Below are 7,608 nucleotides of genomic sequence, written 5' to 3' on the forward strand. Positions count from 1 at the left end.
AAAATGATTTAGGCATCTGGGTCTCCTCAAACTTGTCCTTCGCACTACGCCATGAGAAATCGGCCTAAAAGGCATTCGCCGTTTTACGGATGATCCGACGTACCTTCTCCCGTATTACTCGCATGGACTTCCAAATACTCTATGGGGCCTACGTCAGACCGCTCCTGGAGTACGCCAACCAAGTTGTCTACTCAGGACGTACGAAAGACGTTACCCTCATTGAGCGTGTCCAGCGGGCCGCCACGAGAATGGTTGCCGGCCTCAAATCCGTGGACTACGAAACGCGTCTCGCGATGCTTGATCTCTTTCCCCTGGAGTACCGTCGCCTCCGAGGGGACCTAATTCTTACTTACGCCCTGTCTGAACAAAGCTTGGCAAACAGGTTTTTTACCGTTGACCGAGCAAACACCCGGCGAGGACATAGTAAGAAAATTTTCAAGCTCAGGGCACACACATTCATTAGACAAAACTTTTTTTCATTTCGTGTAGTAGCTGCGTGGAATGACCTTCCTCCGACGGTTGTACACGCTCCTTCTCGAACCCAATTTAAAGCACTATTAGACATTTATTTATGCGAATCCTCGCGCTGGTGAGCATACTGCCCCGCGCTGAGAACATAAAGAGAAGTGCTACACCCTTTTTCACTTGTGCCTTTCAGGTGAACGACAGCCACTGACCAACAAGAAAAAAACCGACCCGGGAAACTTGGGCAAAAGCCTCGATTCTGTGTATCAATCCGTGAATCACAGCGCGTTACATAGCGTGGTACACATGGCCCTTAAGATATAGTGAGATACCTTCTTGACGCCATAAGTGAATGAATAAGCAAACGTGATTCGAACCTTTGAGATTCTTGCACTGAACTCATCAGACATCCTTCCGTAAGAGCTAGTACATTTACCGACTTATGTAAAATTTTCCACAATCTCCGGTGATTCTCATTGAAGTGTAAAGGATATATTAGGATACTGCACGTTCTGAAACATCCTTTTGGTCTTTGGAGGTGCATGGTGCATGCCAAAATGTGATTTGATGGTGGTAAGTCTATTCAACAGGGCTTATGCTTTAGTTTGATCTTCAATGATGAGGGCGATGTCATCTGCGTACTCCAGACGATAAAGCTCTCACCAGCGACAAGTCAAAAATCTGGGTCTTGAAAACTCTGGTGTACCATTGCCTACACAAACTGGCCGGTGCCAATGGTGTGGTGCGTGAGGCTCGTGAGTGTGCATACCTACTGCTGTGGCTGTGGTGTGTCAGTCATGTGCCGCTGGGCAGCTCGTTGGCTCTATGGTCTGTATGCGTCATCATCATCGACAGCATGACATCTTTATTCAACACCGGCGTGCCGCTAACGTACAACCATGATTTATTTGAAAGCCTTATTGTGAAGAAAAGAATTAAAGGTGGACGGGGAAGGCTCTTAGTGCTAGCTTAACACAATCATTCCGAGGTGACTAGGTATATGGAGGGTGCGACGTCATGTTGGGTCCAAACGCTTTGTTGAATCACTTGTCTGCGCCGCTGCAAAATGTCTACTAGACCGATGCACTGGACCTCCACCCAGGAGGCCTTGGGGGCATTAAAATCACCTACTGGCAAGAGATGCGTGAAATGGTAGCTGGAGGAGAGTGACTTTTTCATAACCCTCGGCCGGGTTAATGACCACCTATCTGCTGCTGCGACTCCGAATGGGGCATGGAAAACAGCATTCTCTCCAGCAAACGATGGTTACTTATACGCAACACATGTCCCGATTGTTTGAGGAATTGGTCATTTTTCTGAGTACTTGAGGAGTAATGGTAGATGACACCGAGGAGAGAATCGGTCCCGCGCAGTGGTACTTGAATCCGCAAGGCATCGCAAAAAGGTGCAGACGTGGTATCAAAGAGGATAATCGGTATGCACAGGGCCACATGTAAATATAAAGCAACCCCACCGTAGCACAACCAAAAACTCGCTCTCTAATTGCCTCATTCACTGGAGCTGGTCCCAGTTTTGATTGATCAAGAATGGTGCGCATTTCTAAAATATCTGCATGGCAGGAGTTTCGAATCCACGTTTGAGGCTCGGAATTTATGTCCCATTAACGGGTGAAATCAACGATAAGCACACGGTGGTCACGATGTCCCTGTGGGCGTTAATTAACACCTGATCACGAAGTGTCTTCCGTTGGTGATGACCAAATCCAGGAGGGATGGTAGTTCGCCTGCACGGTATCTGGTGGGTGCGCCGACATGTTGAGTCCAAACGCTCTGTTGAATCACTTTTGTCTGCGCCGCTGGAAAAAATCTACTAGACCGATGCACTGAAGCTTCACCCAGGAGGCCTTGGGAGTATTAAAATCACCTACCAGCAAGAGATGTGTGGACTGGCAGCTGGAGCAGAGTTGCTCAAGGGATTGCGTGAGGAATTGGCCATTTTTCGGAGTACTCGAGGAGTGATGGTAGATGACGACAAGGAGAGAATCGGTCCCGCGCAGTGGTATTTGAATCCGGAGGGCATCGCAAAAAGGTGCAGGGGTGGTATCCAAGAGGAAAATCGGTATGGGCAGGGCCGCATGTAAATGTAAAGCAACCCCACCAGCCCTCCAGCGTTTTGAGTCAGCTCGACAAATAGAGTAGCCGTCTATCGAGATCTCCGCATCGGAGGCATCTGCTGTTGTTCAAGGAGTTAGGGCAATTTGACGCGGTTTGATCGACAAGGTGTTTCTGTGAGGCTCTGTGTTCTGGGTGGCGGTGCTCCCGCAAGGCTCGTCTTCGGGTAGGACTGCACCTCAAAGTCAGCCAGCAGTTTTCTGATTTGGCGAAGTTTCTGTGGTCTGCAGTGTGGACTCTCGAGTTGCCCACGATCAGCGTGGTATGCTGTTCCAGCTGGGACCACGCGACGGGTACTTGTCGGTTTATTTTATTGGACAGAATTTTAGATGCGGAGCAAATTTGACGCTGTTAATAGACAAATGAACCAGAACGCTTTGGATGAGGGGCATGTGAAAGCAAAACTGGCGGTAGGTTTACGGTGGGCCCGCGGTTGCAACAGTCGGCCCACTCGTACGGCGGGATTCCGAGTGTGACCGCGTTCCTAGTTGCAGTCCTTCGTTGCTTGTGGTTTAGCACCCGTTTCATGCCATCCTTATGAGTTTGATTGAATTTTTCACCGACTCAATTTCACTGTGGTATGCAGCATGGAAAAATACTCCTCTTGTTGGCGTTCCAAACCTTCTAGTTTTCACACTGCTTTTCATGTATGAGTTTGATCAAATTTCATAGCTGAAGCCAGGAACTCGTTTAAATAGTATTCATACGTGGACCACACAGGTTTGTGAAAGTGTCTTGTTGTTACCCTATCAGTGATAGCAAAAGCCTATGATGACTCCCGTGGCCATAATGTTCCAATCGAGGTGCATTTTTGTACTATCCTAAGCTATTTGAACGGTCCTGTCATTGCTTATGCTTGTAAACCTAGTGAATACTGCGTATAGGTATGAGTCTATACGAAACATCAAGTGGAAGTGCTTTGCCAATGTGAACGGCGTTTTCTTCAGAATCTCTGGATGGAGCTCATTTGGCATTAATATGCAGAATGGGTTCGTCTCGTCCAGTAGTTCACAAATGTTCTCCTTCGTGATGAGCGCGTTGGCTAGAGGTCTTTTGTAGCTATGCTTTGACAAGATTGGGTGTGACGATTTCGCTGGAACAATATACAGTTCTGCAGCGTGTAGACTGTGCCTACTGTAGAATCATATACCGCTACCATGTAACTGGTTGGTTACCGATTCGTTTCCCTCAAGGGGAACGCAGGTGTTCGCCAGCACACCTGCTTTTCTGTGCGGAGTATAGTATAAAAGCTTGCTCTCCTATGCTCCTTTGGCGTATTGACCATTTACAGCTGTTCCAAAATTTCTATATATTATGTCCTGCGCAAACTATAGTCAAATTTTGAAATTTCGGGATGAGAATTTTGTCAGTCTAGTGGACTTTCCAACCAATACCTCTGCCACTGAATATAGTCACAATTTTGACTGCTCAAGAACAATACGCATTCCCAAGTGTCTGCATGACGAGAGCTTTCAATCCACTTTTAAGGATCAGGATTTCTGGTCCAGTAGGGGCTGGAATCACCGATAAGCACACTGTGGTCACTTTGTCCCAGTTGCGCGGTAATTAACACATGATCACGAATTGTCTTTCGTTGATGATGACCAAATCCAAGAGGGATGGTAGTTGACCTGCGTGGTATATGGAGGGTGCGACGTCATGTTGGGTCCAAACGCTTTGTTGAATCACTTGTCTGCGCCGCTGCAAAATGTCTACTAGACCGATGCACTGGACCTCCACCCAGGAGGCCTTGGGGGCATTAAAATCACCTACTGGCAAGAGATGCGTGAAATGGTAGCTGGAGGAGAGTTGCTCAAGGGATTGTTTGAGGAATTGGTCATTTTTCTGAGTACTTGAGGAGTAATGGTAGATGACACCGAGGAGAGAATCGGTCCCGCGCAGTGGTACTTGAATCCGCAAGGCATCGCAAAAAGGTGCAGACGTGGTATCAAAGAGGATAATCGGTATGCACAGGGCCACATGTAAATATAAAGCAACCCCACCAGCCCTCCCGCGTTTTGAGTCAGCTAGAAAAATAGAGTAGCCGTCTATAGGGATCTCCGCGTCAGAGACATCTGGTGTGAGCCATGTATGTAGGTTCGACTATGGACGACTGTTTGTGTGGACTCTTGAGTCGCCCACGATCAGCGTGGTATGCTGTTCCTGTCGGGACTACGCGACGGATACTTGTCGGTTTATTTTACTGGACAGAGGTTTAGATGCGGAGCAACTTTCATGCTGTTAATAGACAAGTGAACCAGAACGCTTTAGATGAAGGGCATATGAAGACGATTACCGAAAGCAAAACTGGTGATAGGCTTGCGGCAGGCCCGCGGTTGCAACAGTCGGCCTAATCATCTGGTGGGATTCCGAGTGTGACCGCGTCCCTAATTGCAGTCCTCCACTGCTTGTGGTTTAGCATCCGCTTCATACCATCCTTATGAGCTTGGTTGAATTCCTCACCGACTCCATTTCACTGTGGTATGCAGCATCGAAAAATATCCCTTTTGTTGGCGCTTCCAAATCTTTTAATTTTCACGCTGTTTTTCATGTGTGCGTTTGATCAACTATTTTATAGCAGAAGCCAGGAACTCGATCAGATAGTATGTATAAGGTGACTACAACGGTTTGTGAATATGTCTCTTTGTTACCTATGAGTTATATCAAAAGCCTATGATGGCGCACGTGGCCGTAATGTTCCAATCGAGGTGGATTTTTGTACTTTCCTAAGCTATCTGAACGGTCCTGTCATTGTTTACGCTTGTAAACCTAGTGAATAGTGCGTATAGGTATGAGTCTACATCTCAGGACTCCGCTATTTGGTTGACATGCAGGTTATATGGATGGCGAGTTGCTTGCACTCTGATTGGTCGGGTGTCAGGAGAGGAGGACCTGGTGGTCACTGCTCGAACGCTGGAACCAATGTGCCTATGGTACACGGTTTGTAGCTGATAAATTAATTCGTTGATTGTTTTATTGATTATTTGATTTATTTTCGAACCCCTACCATCTGACTTGCCGTTTTAGGTTCACTGGTGGTCCGGCCATTTCGTTGAATTGATTTATTTTCGAACCCCCACCACCTAACTTTCCGTTTTAGGTTCACTGGTGGTCCGGCCATCGCACTTGCTTCGTTGTTTCCGATTCCAGGGGCAGTTCATTTCGTACTGTCTCAGCTATCTGTCCGAAGCAATCTTTGACCTATTCCTTTTATATCCTCTTCATTCATGACAAAATTCATCACGGTTTAAAACTGTCTCAGCATTGTTGATGGATACACGCCCAGGGAGAACTGCAGTCTTTGCGTGCAATAAATGTTTGTACGGTCAAGTTTCAAGTCACAGACGTCCGACAGTCTGGAAACGCACGTCCTCCGTGCAACGGTTGGCCCTGGCAAGTACCTCAAACCGAACAGGCAATTCTATCCGATAGTGAAGCATCAGAGTCAACACTAATTGTGCCGTCTCTGGCGATGATGGATACGTTCACTATCTGTTCACTGCTGGACCTCCCCATCAGGTTTCGAGGAACAGCTGTCACTATTTGTAAGACAAGGGTTACCTTGTACTCCGGTTGCTTATGCTCTGGAGTTTAAATGAGACGCGCCAGGTTGGTCAAATAAAAAACAGTTAAAGGAGGGCAATAAAATGTGGACAAAGGACCTTAGCAATTGGTCATGATTATCTTCAGTATGGTTTCTTACGATATTTTTTTCTAATTTCAGATTATTTCGCGGCTTTGAAGGTGTCTGATATGTGTCTTTATTATGGGATTGTCATTCTACACCATGCGAATTTAATTTCTCTTCACACCAATCCCCGTAGTCGTTCTGTCTGATGAAGGTAGGTGCATCAGATGCCTAAGTTGGTTTTTTCTCATCCGAAGTCAAGTCATGTTTGACTCTTCCATGTTTTGCCATTATTTTAATCGACTGCGGTGTGGCAAGATTCCGTGTCCCTTCAAGGGGATGAACTATTTTGATCTTCACTCCTTAAAAAGTCGGGTTTATTTTGTTCGTGTACAATGGTAAACTCATAGCCAGCCGAAGATTGTGCTTGTTCTTCATTTTCTTCATAATTAGAATGAAGAGGATAAGCGAAATGGAATTCGGCGACGAATTTATCCTAGTCCTGTTGGCATGATATGTCATGACACGTCTGCATTATAGCACCCAAGTTCTTTCCATCATTTTTAATGGGAGACACTTTGGAAGGGGGATATTCAGTATTAGGTTTTGGCACAGCTCGAGCATTTTGATTAACATTTGTGGCTATCACTCGTGAGACCTTAACTTTAAGTTTTTGAGCCCCTGGGCGTCTGTCGAAGGCCGGTGGGGATCCCGTGAACGTTTGGTACAAAGTTGGAACCTTATGCGGTCACTTCTTCTAGAAAGATGACCTCTGTGCCGACAGATCTCAGGCGATCTTCTAAAATATGAATAAAATAATAAAGCCCTGAAGATACTACCTCCAGGGGCCAGCTTTTCTGATCTGTCTTGGCCATTCCTTCAAAAGAAGCCAAACTATTCGTATGTTTCAATCAGTGGGTGCGCTTTTTTAAAGCCCGGTTGATCGCAAGGTCAATACCCATATCGTTCACACATAAATTAGGCTCTTATTCACCTTCTGCGTAGGTTAGTTTGTTCACATCTACTACGGGTGACATGCACAAATGAAATACTGACAAGGCAGGCCGTTGACTGTGTGCACTATTCTATCCCCTACCGATTTTACCAAAAATTTTGCGGTATCTGTTTCCCGAGTTTTGTATGGATGAAAACTCTCGATGCCTCCATTAAGTGGGAACTACCCGTACAAAACCGCCACTCCGCAGTTCTTTTGGTCGGTCATCGTGACCCACGTTGTAATGCAAACAATATTAAATAATCTAAATAATTCTGCCTCGCGGTTCGGCGTGCGCTTCACACCTGCAAAGTGTAAAGTTCTACTGCAAGACTGGGTGGGCTCGAACCCTAGCCTCGTGCTTGCGGATGAACCGATTGAGGTAGTAG

The 7,608-nt window shown here is 46.4% G+C and overlaps 1 protein-coding gene across 1 annotated transcript in view; it reads left to right on the top strand.

Moving 5' to 3' along the window:
* Positions 1-6,261: 6,261 nt before the first annotated feature.
* Positions 6,262-7,608, top strand: part of T265_06630 (hypothetical protein) — a gene marked incomplete at both ends in the record, with an annotated part of 30,857 nt that continues 29,510 nt past the window's right edge. Inside the window, one exon of the mRNA XM_009171943.1 lies at positions 6,262-6,439. The remainder of the gene's footprint in view (positions 6,440-7,608) is intronic.

Source organism: Opisthorchis viverrini (assembly GCF_000715545.1).
Source record: "Opisthorchis viverrini unplaced genomic scaffold opera_v5_140, whole genome shotgun sequence".
Taxonomy (NCBI): Eukaryota; Metazoa; Platyhelminthes; class Trematoda; order Opisthorchiida; family Opisthorchiidae; genus Opisthorchis; species Opisthorchis viverrini.